Source organism: Ambystoma mexicanum, chromosome 6p (assembly GCF_040938575.1).
Source record: "Ambystoma mexicanum isolate Mex_15411 chromosome 6p, UKY_AmexF1_1, whole genome shotgun sequence".
In the NCBI taxonomy this organism is placed as follows: Eukaryota; Metazoa; Chordata; class Amphibia; order Caudata; family Ambystomatidae; genus Ambystoma; species Ambystoma mexicanum.
In genome coordinates this window covers 340,623,121-340,636,538 of record NC_090935.1, presented here as the reverse complement: position 1 = coordinate 340,636,538, position 13,418 = coordinate 340,623,121, and the positions used below count along the sequence as shown (strand labels likewise).

Below are 13,418 nucleotides of genomic sequence, written 5' to 3'. Positions count from 1 at the left end.
CAACCCAAGGTGTACCGTTCTAGCCTGATGCACTCATTTTCACCTAAGCTCCAGTTGTTAACTAGGCAATAATCCACGCAGCAGTGGGACGTACTGGGTGGTAATGACCCTGGCCGAGGTTACAGGCCTGAGCAAGGGCCGTCAATTAGGGCTAAAGCCCAGTAAAGGACATTATAACAACGAGAAGGCTAAGAGCTTCTGTGGGGCAAACAAACGCCTTGCATGGAGAGCATGAACCATTTCTCCTGACAAGCTACTATCACCATGGTCGCCATGGAAATGGCACAGAGAACTTCATGTTGAGTCCCTTTTCCATGTTCATGTCCAGCTGGATCACCAAGGAAGAACCAGAATCTGATGAGAGCAAGGTAAGAGGTGACTTTAGCATCAGAGGTTGAAGGGAAGCAGTGAGGAGGATCCGGAGGGAAACAGTGAGGGCAAGTGCTGGGGAGTGGAAGAGCAGCAGAGCTGGGAGAAGGTGGTTCGAACTGCAGGTTTTAACTGATTCAGCTTGCACTCTTAACAACTTTATTGGCAGCTAACAGGTGCTCATTATCTTTAGGACTTATCCATGCAGAAAGAGCTTACTAAACGTTATAAAGGTGAACGAATTAAGATGTCTGTAATATCATACCATAGTCCTCAAGATGGAGGAAGCCTGCGGCTAGGTAAGTAGTGGTGAGTGTTGTGATGTAAGCTCCAGCATTGTGCTCAACCTACAGGGTTCGAGAATGACGCAAGAGTCAGTTATGATGATGCCTTTGTGACTGGAGGGCACCTTCCTGGGCGCTCTCTTAATTAAGTATTTGCCCATAAACGTATGGTCTCTGGCGCTTCTAAACTTAACAGTGAGGCACACAGTCTTCTGGTGTAAATTACTTAATACGGGGAGATCCCATTAACCCATCTTTTGTTCTTGGCAATTGAAGCATTGTGCATCCCCACATACATTAAATAAAGCAAACAATCTTCTCTTTCGGATAAGAGCAGGAGAGGTGAGACTGTGCTCCTTTTCTCCTTTGCTCTGCAGTGTCAAAGGCCTTATGGAAGAGTGCCTCTTTGTGTGAATCGACGAGTGGGCACTAGAGCAATGATAATGCGTACTTAATGCTGTATTCAGAGAGTCTGTCACAAAATGGCAACATAAATTATTTATCGTTCTAAACACTGCTCACCCTATGGCTGGGGGATAGCTCAGGGGCAATGTGTTTGTCTTGAAAGCAAGAAAACACAGAGCAACACAGATTCAAATCCGATCCCGAGATTAGAAATGTGTCTCTGGTATTAAGTATGATTAGTTATTTATTCGCTGCAAATTGCCTCATGGCAGAACATTCCACAGAGGGTATCTGAAATAAAGTGGTACCATAAACCAACACCCGGACCAGCAGGTAAGTTAGGTTCATTAGTAGATAGTTGCCAGGAAGACACCGGAACGACCCTCTGTGCCAGCTTAAACACTTCAACTGTAACTGTTAGAACCCCAGGTCATATCACAACACCACAGCACTCTACAGTACTCTACACTACGCTGACATCACAGCATTCCAGAGTTAGTGATGTCACCAACACTCAGACACACACTACAACACTTCTCCCTCCTTACATTACAGAAAACAAAAAGGATCTACAACACTCTTCCTTCCTCCTAGAACAATACCCTCACAAGTACGTGTGACGAGGACGTAAATGCACCAACACACCAGACCCCAACTGGACACCCCTCACATACCTTGGGAATACTGCCCACATTGCTCACACCCCAAACAAATGCACCAACGACCACCTAAAGACAGGATGCCAACCAACACTCAAAAACATCACTAAGGACACTGCGCCCCAATAAACACCAAACCCGCTGCGCAACCATAAACCTATGTGGCACCCCAAGAATATACACCCTAACCATGCCAAAAGATACAAATGGTATAAATGAACCTGCATCCCAACTGTGCCAAAGAAAACATACTATCCCGTTCTCACAAGACCACAACCACAGAGGAACCCACCGAAGTAGAATAAGGGCTAACACATCCCCTCAAACTAAACTGGAAAACCCCTGAGGAACAAAAATAATAAACTACGCACTCCGCCTGTTTCATGCTGCCCCTTGAAACCTAGATCTTGCCACGCCCCAGCGTTCCCCAAAGAAATGCATTACACTAACCATCAAAACCCCTCTGTACACCAACATTGCTCCACCCTGGTCTGCACCCCAGGGCACTAGGGCTGCCACCACTGGGCACTATCCCAGCTCAACAGAGAGCAACAACAAGCACAGCACCCCTGAACATCAGTCCACCACAGCTCTCACAAAGAGAATGCAAATACACCCAAACACCAACCGAAAACCACGGTCAACCTCAACGGTGCCCAAAACACGCACCCCAGAACCACAACTACGAGACCCCTAGTCCCTGCCAAACTGCGCTGCAGCACTACACCAAACCCCAGGAACCCTAGTCCCTGGTACACCTACAACTAATGTTGTAGCACACCACCACACCACACGGGACCCCTAACCCCAGCCAAGCTGCCTTTGCTGCAACACCTTCACACACCTCAATGGGACCTTCAGGCCCAACAGACTGTAACACAGCGTAAAACTACCACCACTGGGGCCCCATAGCACAGACCATACTACCACAGGATCACCACCAACACCTGACCCATGGGACCCCCTTCCCCCGAAAAACTGCCCCACTATGGGAACATTTCCACACACACAAGGACCCCTGGTCCCATCCACTCCACCAACAAAGAACACGCACACCAACACACCCACAGAGGAAAAACTAACCATTACAGCACCCAGCCGGAATCCCGCTGGCCAAAACGCACAAGAACCCACCCGGAGATCTGCGCCCAAACTCTGAAAACGTGCATTGAGCTGCAACTCTGCACACGTACACACCCAGGACACAGAGGAGACTAAAAACAAATTCTTTCCTAAACTCCAAAACAGAATGTAAAACAATAGAATCACATAAGATAATGGCAAAGCTGCAGTCTCACTGAACGACGAAAAAGTATACATTTCTCAAATGAAACTGTCTGAATCCTTGGAAACACACAGTCCTCCGAATAATAGCATTTAAAAACCCGCACAAATAATACGTAGGTTACGCACCCATAGGCACCTATGAGTCCTAACCACCCACAAGTCCAAACCACCTGCGAGTCCAGGTCAACCCCAGTTTCAGTCCCACCTGCAAGAAAAATAAGGTTAACCACAACAGTACAACCACCATACAACAGGGGCCACGGCTCGAACACGCATACCCATACCGGCCCATAACATTGACACACACACAATGCCACACCAGCCCAAATGCATGGAAAGCCACAACACATAGACAAGACATCACACACACAGGCCTTAAACAAGTTGCTCACTAGTGTTCTGCCAAAACGCAAACCGTCCTCCTCCAATGGCACAACAGCCAGAAGTCAAATGTCAAACCTTGTGTCAACTCCTCCAGGGCTGCAAACCAAACTTTGCAGCACCCGTGAACACTCCGGCGAAAACACACTTCCGCCGATCCAATGGAACATGCTGTATTCGATTCCTTCTGTATCACATGCTTGAACATGAATAGCGATCCTCATCTCCATTCTGTAGTAGCACATACCGATTCCTCACGACACTCCTCCAGGGAAACAAATGCCTTCCAAGTCCTGTCACGTTCACCCGACATGTAGTTGAACTTGGAAACGCAGCCCATTGACGTGCTGCACCATTCCGGATACCGGAAGTCCACACCTCCTTGTCCATTATGCGCCATACACGGGGCGTGTTCCAGAACCTCCGCACCTTCCAGTTGCAGACGCTGGAACGTCAACTGATGACCCGACCACGTCATCATTAAGCCGGCGACCACTGTGGCAACCATTGCAGAGTCCATGGCACTGCAAATCTCCTGAGCGGCGTCCTGAGCGGCGTCCTGCCAAAATGCCGGCGTCCAACGCGGGACACCCGTTCACAGGCCATGCCAGCACAACACTTTGTGCCACCTCCTCCGCTGGACCCCTTCCGGCCACTGGCCTCTCCGGACCAGTGATACTCGCCTTGTCCTTCTTCTGCGCTGCCTCAAAGGAACCAGTCTCGCCCAAACTGGCACAGGCTCTGCGCGACACAGAATTGCTGCCCCTACACTCCTGCCTCCCTGGACTCGCAGCTGTGCGCTCTCAACACAGGACCGAGGAAGACTTCAGTTCCTTCAGCACCATCCGGTCTTCTGAAGTGTAGCACCCAGATCCCTGTTACTGGGGCTAAGACTGCTGGCTGCAACAACTAGGACGTGTGCAAATGAAGGGCAGTGTTCCTGGCTCAGCTGCTGCCCCCTTCTCGACAGGATCCCATCCGCCTTGCCAGTGAAATAACGTGGCACCATAAACCAACACCCGGACCAGCAGGTTAGTTACATGTAGGTTTATTAGTAGATAGTTGCCAGGAAGACACTGGCACATCCCTCTGTGCCAGCTTACACACTTCAAATGTAACTGTTAGAACCCCAGTTCATATCACAACACCACAGCACTCTGCACTAAGCTGACATCACAGCTTTCCAGAGTTAGTGCTGTCACCAGCACTCAGACATACACTACAACAGTAGCCATTGACTGGGAACGTATGGCCGCAGTATAACGTACATTGATATCTCTCCGAGCTTCCACTTCAATAGTGTAATTTTGTTTAAACCAGCATCCAAGTACAAAGGACGATAGTCTGTCTTTAAAATGTCCAGGCGAACATCTAACAAAGCATTTATGCAAATTAAAGATCTGATTTACAGAGAATTTGCACCTGACCCAGGTGGGGGGCTTTTGCGCCAGGCCCATTACAGATCCTGTTTCGGCCACTCCAGTACTCTTTCACTTCTATTTTTCAGTCTATATGTATTAGTGTATGTGTTACAGTTAATGCCCCGTTCGTGGCAGGCGCACCCACCTTGGGGAGAAAGTGCTCGGCAGCACCGAGCAGCGTCACGCAGCTCAACATCGGCTCTACATTTTAAAGCGGAGCGGAGCGGAGTACAAAGGAGGAGCGCAACTGTGGTGGACAGTGGTAGCTGGGCTGGGCTGAGCTGGGCTGGGCTTGGAGCCCAGTAGCTGGGTTGGACGACGGTGAGCCCTGAGCCCTGAGCCCGGAGCCTTGCAGTTGATGTCCTGTGGTTCTCCGGGATACTTTCGTGTCCCCCGTGTGATCCCCTGCTGCCTGCTGTAACCCCTCCCTGTGACGCGGCCTTGAGCCTTGCGATTCGGTGACTCCGGGTGGCCGCCAGTGAGCGTGGCTTACAGGCCTTGACTGCTGATAGCTGAGGAGGACTGGAGGGAGTAGAGGGAGTCTGGGAGCAACGTCAAGGACAAGGTGCCTGATAATCACCCAGTGCTAGTTGTGAACTAGCTTTCTGCCTCTTGTCCCCCCTCTCTAACCTTCCTTTTACCCACTTCATTTTTGATAACTGTTAGTGGAGCGGGGGAAAAACATTTGGGAGACTGGGCGGTATACCTTTGATCCCATATGTTTCATGATATAACGCTCTCTCATTTATATGGAAAATAATAGCTGAGGGTGCTGGGTGCTACGCTATACTCTGTTTTTGGGAGGCTAACCAGTCCAACATAGTAATTTAAGACTCATTGACTGCTACAGTTAGTAGCATTGGATAATAACATCTTAAGTAGTCCCCTATCCCCCGCTGTTGTGGTTGGTACTGACTGGAATTATAATGCCAGCAGGCCGAGGATCTGCAAAGAATCGATACCACCTTCGGAATTTAATAGCACAACCAAATAAGGAGAGTGAGGAAGAATTACCTATGACGAAGAAAAAGAGGGGCAACATGGTCGCAGGCCAAGGTACAATAACTGGCTTTTTTCCTCCACACCCTCCAGCCGATATCAATTTAACAATTACTGAGGAAGAAGAGGTGCACGAAATTAGAAGTAGTGCACTAATGAGCTCCTCTAATTATGAGGATATTGACAATTGACAATAACTCACTATTGGAGCTGTGTTTGAGTAGACAAAAGGAGATGCCATCGCAAACCCGATTAACAGCAGAAAATGGAGGGCTGCATCAGTCAGCAAGTGGAAGTGTAATGTGTGCGTCACCTGGTTTACCTATACTGAAAGAGAGTACAGGGAGCTATCTGCCTCCCCGAATCTGGTAATGACCTCCATGGAGGACGTACCTGAAAAAGAAATAGAAGAGCTGAGTTGTCAAATAAATATGACAAACAAGATTGCCGAGCTCCAGTCTTCAGTAGCGGCATTACAATTTGCACTTAAGATTCTCTTGACGCATTCTAGCCAACACCGTAACTTTGACTGCGGTACATGAATTTAAAGAAAAAGAAATAGAAGAGACTGAAGCCACACACGAGGAAGTTATACAGATAGTTAAAGAACAAGAAGTACTATTGGGGAAGGAAACAGAGACAACAACCTAGAGTCAGAGGAACAATCAGACAAAGAGATGGACACCCAATATGTACATAGCGCGCATGTCTTCTTCTCGCGTAAGCAGCGGAGATTGGCAAGGAAGGCTCAAAAACTTGCCAAATTGAAGCCTCAACCGGGCTGTTTAGTAGGATCACCTGCCTTCGAATCCCTCTCTAAAAAAGCAAGGAAAAGAGCGAGTAAAGCTAGGAAAAAGAATCCACCTGCGGAGGGCCAGCTTACAAGCTGGCTTCGTAAGGATCAAGAAGTAACTAAAACAGTAGTTGAAGAAGATGACGCTTTGGTGCTTGATGACCAAGAAGAAGACAAAACTGAAATAGAGCCGCCTGAACAATCTATGAAAAGTCTGGAAGAAGGGAAAGCTATGAGAACGCCGACAAATATGATCAAAGATCAGGAAGACCTCTCGGAAAATAGGGTTTGCCTGATAAAAAATCTATATCAAAGTGGCAAAAATAAATGGCTAACACGATCAGAGTTATTAACCAGGCTCAATTGCGTCCCTCAACTACGTGTATTAACATCTGAAGACTTCTTGTTTGTCGAGCCTTTGAACTGCCCTAATCCCAATGTTTCTGCAGTACACTGCAAATTCCTAGCTACAGCAAAGATTATTCGAAAATATAAAGAAGATCTGAGAACAGTAGACATTGAAATTGATGTGGATTTGAATGAGAGAGACCCTCACGTTGTACAAGAGCAATTGATCACCCCAGAAAGTGAAACAGTCAATGTCAAGAATTTGGAAGGGAAAAATCTTGAGCTTGCTGATGCGCAACTAGTGCTAAAGTGGGTGCTGGAATCTTTGCCGGGGGTTTTAAAGAACCACTGAGATTTTACTGTCTTGTCTTGGAACTGCCGTGGTTTCACACACCTACTTAGAGCTGAGGGATCTACGGCTCTCTTATCAAAACATAGTTGTTTTTGTTTACAGGAGACATGGGCAGTTGATCCCTTATTACTAGACGGCTTTGTTGTTCATCAAGCATTTGCAAAAAGGGGCACACGAGGTCGCCCTTATGGTGGATTAATCATAGGGGTGACAAATGCATTAGTCTCCAAACGGTGGTATGGACTCTTTGATGATTACCTTATTGCGGTAGAGGTGGAGTTGGGAAGAGAGAGCATCCTGGAAAGATTGCTTCTCTTAAGCCTCTACAACCCCCGGGCGATACATTTTATGAGCAAATTCAAGAGGCGCTACAAGAGCTTATGACAGACTGGATGATATACTCAGGAAATGCGGCAGTAATCGTATTGGGGGACTTTAACTGTCTTATGATGGGTAAAGGAGGTAACATGCAATATCCTAAATTAAAGGAAAAATGTACTTTGACACATGTGTTTGACTGTTGGGAATTAGAAATGATTAATGGTCGCACAATTAGTGACTCCCCAGCCAAGCACACTTGGTCCAACGGTAGCGCTTCGAGTACGCTGGATTATATTTTTATGAGTCCAATATTATTACATCAGATGATGGACATGGAAGTTATCAATAACAGCTGGAGTGACCATGCAATTTTGAGGTGCGCACTTAAAATTGCTTGGGACCCTACTCCTCAGTCTTATATGGGTAATATTAAAGTTAATAACGCTGGTACACGTATAAGCTGGTCTGATAAAAACATAAGATCAGCAACAGAGTCACTGATCCAGCTTGACAATTTGAACCCTTTGTATTTTGAGGCTATGAACAGTAATGCAATAGAAGACTGGATCTTGGCCTTCTCCGGTAAACATGCTTCCAATTCCATAGGGACAATGTTAAGAACAGAAGGCAATATGAGATCCTTTGATAAAGAAATAAGAAATGCTAAAAGGGATCTCAGAGCCGAGTTACGAATAATTAAGACCATGAAACTACCCATGCTTCAATATAGTGAACTGACTAGGAAAATAAAAAATAGATACAGGATAACTATTAAGAGCATCAAAAAGACCGAGGGTACACGTTTGAACCAACGATTGGTGCAGACAATTGGGTCTAGACACTTGCGTAGCATTTGGGCGCTGCTAAGCGAGGCTAAGGGTAAGAATAAAGGTCAATTGGTCAATCCCATAAATGGGGCAGCATGGGTAGAATTCCTTGAAACTCGTAATCTGAAAAGTCAAGTAGATAAAGTCAGGCCGAAAAGACAAATTCCATATGAGCAGCCGTTTTAGATATCATACGAGGTGATATATAATAAAATTAAAGATTTGAAAGATTCAAGAGCCCCTGGCCCTAACGGATTGTCTAACGCCGTTATTAAGAACTATCCAGATTTTTGGGCCAGTTTGCTTACTATCTTGTTTAAGAAGATCATGGCAGTAGGAGAAATACCTAATACCTGGCAAACAGCGATCCTAATTCCCATTTTTAAAAAGGGAAATCGGCTTGATCCTCATAACTACAGGTTATTATCAATGCTAGATATTACTGGAAAACTGTTTGCCTCTTTACTGTTGAGCGAAATCCAGAAGTGGGCTGATGAAGCTAACATCCTGTGCAAATTCCAGAGCGGATTTCGAAGGGGATATTCCACGATCCACAATTTGATAATTAAAGACATTTTGCGTACTAGAGCAAGCATTAAGGGGCAGCCGCCTATGTATGCATTATATATCGATTTTAAGGCAGCGTTTGACACCATTCCTAGAGAACGGTTATGGGTAAAACTTGAAAGTATGGGTTTCCCTGAAAGGCTACTATACTACCTTAGACTTCTCCACTTAAACACCTCAGTCAGTCTTAAATTAGATCAGGAAGGACATTTGACCAGTAGTGTCTTGCAGAACAGAGGGGTGAAGCAGGGGTGTGTTACGGCCCTGTTAGTATATAACTTGTATGTTCATGACATTCCAATAGTCTTAGCTGCTGTGGATAATTGTCCCCCTAAAGTAGGAGAATCCCCTTGTGTGGTCCTTGCTTATGCAGACGACCTGGTAATATTAGATAATACCATAAATGGATTACGAAAGTCGGCCATAGCCTTATGGGAGTATGTCAGTAATAATGGCTTGACCATTAATTTAGAGAAAACGAAAGTGTTAAGATACACTCATAAAAAAGTATCCCGGGTTAACCTGGTGGTGGGTAACACTACCATTCTCTATGCACCGTCTTATCGCTATTTAGGGGTAGAATTCGAACCCCACGGGGATTACAAATCTTGTAGACAAATACGTACCATCAGAGCAGCCCAAATTACAGCTTTAATGGCCAATTTCACTCGTAAACAGGGTGGATTTACGGTATGGGCAACACGTCAACTGTACATCCAAGTATTTATCCCTACGATTACCTATGGCCTGGAGGCGTTGTTAACTTCTGATTTAAACTGGCTACAAATCATTGAAGGCAAATTTTGGAGAAGGATCTTGGGGCTGCCCCCTGGAGTGCCTATGGCCATTATAAGACTGGAACTAGGACTCACCTCCCTAAAAGCTGTGGTGTTAAAAAAGAGAGCGGTGTTCTTTTTAAAAATGATGAATACTACCTCCAATACCCTTTCATCTGCTGTGCACCAGGAATTAAATAAAAAATACATTAGGGATAGATTATATGTACCCATGATGAAATATCTAGCGGACATAGGTTGGAATCATACAGGAACTAGCATTACAAAATCTGCTATTAATGCATTGAATAAGAAATTTGATTTGTGGGACTGGCGCGAGAATTTTGCTCACTTAAGTACATTGAAAAATTATCATTTTGTCCATAACAGAATGTATACCTTTATGCAGCCACAGAACTATTTGAACCTCTGCCCAGCTAAAAAAACTTAGAAGATTTATCATCCTACGGAGAATGGAACAATTACCAACCATGATGAATCTTGGGAGTAGATCTAAGATGCCTATCCAAGATCGTATTTGCCGACTTTGCAAACAAATGGACAAACTAGAAACAGCCAGACATCTATTAACGGATTGTCATGAAATGAACAATATGATCCATTTGTTGCTGGGTAAATATGTGCATAATCTGGATTCTCTGAAAGAGCTATCCTTCTGGTGCTATTGTATTAACTCAGGGAATATGTGTCTACTAATTTCCCTTTATAATGTATGGCGTAAGGCTGAAACCAAGATTGAATTGGTTAAGAGAGATATTGGCGAGCAGGAGCTGAACCTGAATAGAATCGAAGATGAGAGTCGATTGAGTGATAAAGTTTGAGAGGTGATGGGAATTATGATCGGAGATAGGATGAGTAAGTAAGTGATAAGCTAGTAGAGTTCGGACATCTTGTTTTGTTTGTTGGCTCTATTACTCCTCATTTTAAGCTGTATGTTTTCGTAAAGTGATTTATTGACTTATTGAAATTGTAATTATGGAATTACTGCTATATATACATTATATAATTGTGTGAGTTATTCTATATATAATTTATATTTTATAATATGTGTAAAGTTTGAGTTTTCTCTGACTAAATCACTTTAAATAAATAAATAAATAAGTTAATGTCACTAGGACGCTTGGTCTAGGGCGTCATCTGTAGGTGGATGCCATGACTTTATTTCCACAGACTCAGGTTGTGATAACAATCCTATTGGGAAGTGAAGTTGGCTGAAACCTAATATTGACAAGACATGAACATTGTTTAATCACAACAGAATAACAAAATCCACAAAAACCAATTTGTTATGGCTATGGATATAATGCCATTTATTAACATGGAAAGCAAACACATGCTCCCCGCTTCTCTCTCCTCAGGACTTCCCTTTGCTCCCAATTCATCAGTATAGTCAAGGCTCAAGTCGAGGGTACACGTGGGTGGACAGAGTCCACCCACTTTTTTCACAGGGTGGACTCAGTCCCCCCCAGCAAAAATTAGAAACATTGACATTGAATGTCCGCAAGCCCACTTCGGGGATCGAACAGCAGTCATAAGGTTTGCAGGCCAGACAGTTCACCAATGCACTAAATAACCTGATGATAAATAGCAACAACTAAAGGTATATTGTTCCATTTCGGTACTGCAAGGGAAACAATTGTATTGGTTCTTGGTGTTTAAAACATGCACACCTTCTTAATATTTTCAAAAACCCCATTAGAAGCAAATATCCGCTCTTGATTTTGTGTGTGTGTTAATTTAATGAAAGGAAACTGCCCTTCGTCCTGTGCAATTCGGGTGGTTATGCAAAACCAATTCATTAAATGTGCATATTTCACCTTGATATGCTAATCTCTGGCAAAGTCACATCCCATTGCGTTTGTTGATAAGTCCCCCACTTTAATTATTAGGACTTGACCCCTGAGTATAGTCCTTTCTTTCATATTGATTTAGTTATGGGAGCTTCTACTGTAGAGCGCCACCACATGTGAATTGCAGAGATCTACCAGAGCTGGCATAACATTTAACATTTACAAAAATGAGGGAGCCCCTCTACTGAGAACGAACGTGAGTCGAATGAACGGTACTATGGTTTGTTTCTTGCTCAGGTGAGTATACAGCCACGTTTTAGCTCACTGTACAAGGAGATATAGCAATGTGCGTATCAGTCTGGTCCCGCCCACAAGGGTAGTACTGCTCCAAATTGCTAGGCAATCCTCCTCTAAACAAGAGGACCATCCGCAACCCCAGACACGTGTTTCAGCCTTGTTTGGTATCACCCACGAGGTGAAGCTGAGCCTCTCTATGCACAGTGAGCGGTCAGTCCATGCCTGCATCCCCCGAAGTAACTAAGCGTTGAACCCCAAGTTTTACAAAATGTACAAAACTGTGGGAGCCTCTCTACTGAGAATTAACATGGCTCAAATATCCTGCTTTATGGGCTATATCCCACTCCAGAGGCTCTACAAACATGCTTTTGCTCATTGTACATTGCCTTTTCAGTCTGGTCACACCCACAATGGCAAGTCTGCACTGAAATGCCAACCAATTCTCCTCTGTACGAGAGTACAATCAGCAACTCCAGACACACGTTTCAGCCTTTTTGGGGATCATCAGTGAGATGAAGCTGATCTTCTCTAAGCACAGTGAGCAAGAGGTCCAGGTCGGGATTACCTTTAGTCAGTCAGTCAGTAAAGCTTTATTTGGCAGGTTTTCGTTTAGCACACACATGCAAATACATTGATGTATGGTACTTGTGTTTCTTACAAAGGTTAGATAAGTATGTAGTAGATATAAATCTAAAATATACAATTCATAAAAATTACATCAATAGAAACCTACAGAAAAGCATAAAAACCAAAAAAAGGTAATCAAGTAACCCGAGGCAACATCCTACGAAGCTAAGTACAGTAAATACATTTGGTAACAAACTATACATAGTTCACTACAGCCGTGGATTTACAGAAATGATGGCTTCTTGCATAGTTTTACAGATGATTTTCTAAACAGTGGTAACAGTTATATCTTCCTCAAGTGACAATGGCACATACAGTAGAGTAGGAAAAGGGAGACAGATTGGATGTCTAGATCCCACTTCAGCATATTTCAGAATTGCCACACCTCCATCCGCAAGTAAATGTCGCGACCCGCAGTGTGCCAGTTATAAACCCCAGAAATAATGTACAGGCACGGCCAGGTGATATCAAATCCAGATATCTCTCTTTACCTCTAACTGATTTCGAGGAGAGATAGGCCAGCCCCACTTTCAGGTTCAAGCACAAAGTAATGAGGCGTTCTTGGCTCTCACGTTAACAAGCTGCTTAATGTTGTGCAGAATACGCCATGTTTCTTCCATACCTGCCAGTTTAAGTGGCTGCCTGACGTGGGCCGACCATTGGAGTGGACGCCCACCAGGGTGATTCAACAAATCTACTTATGCTGCTTTATACTTTGTGGGCACAGTTGACCCCCAGAGTCTGAGCCAATAGAAACTGGTCTCCATGCCAGCTTGTAGCTAATGGGGTCAAGCCCATATTCCATTAAGAGAGGGGCACTTGGGAAGCTGTACGGCAGTCGGAGTAGCTTTTTCAAAAATGTATTCTCTGCTACTCCTAGATTCAGACAGTAAG

General features: G+C 44.6%; 1 protein-coding gene across 2 annotated transcripts in view; it reads left to right on the top strand.

Moving 5' to 3' along the window:
• The window catches only part of C1QTNF3 (C1q and TNF related 3), an 868,328-nt gene that overhangs the window by 629,705 nt on the left and 225,205 nt on the right, over positions 1-13,418 (top strand). The gene's annotated exons all lie outside the window — the stretch shown is intronic.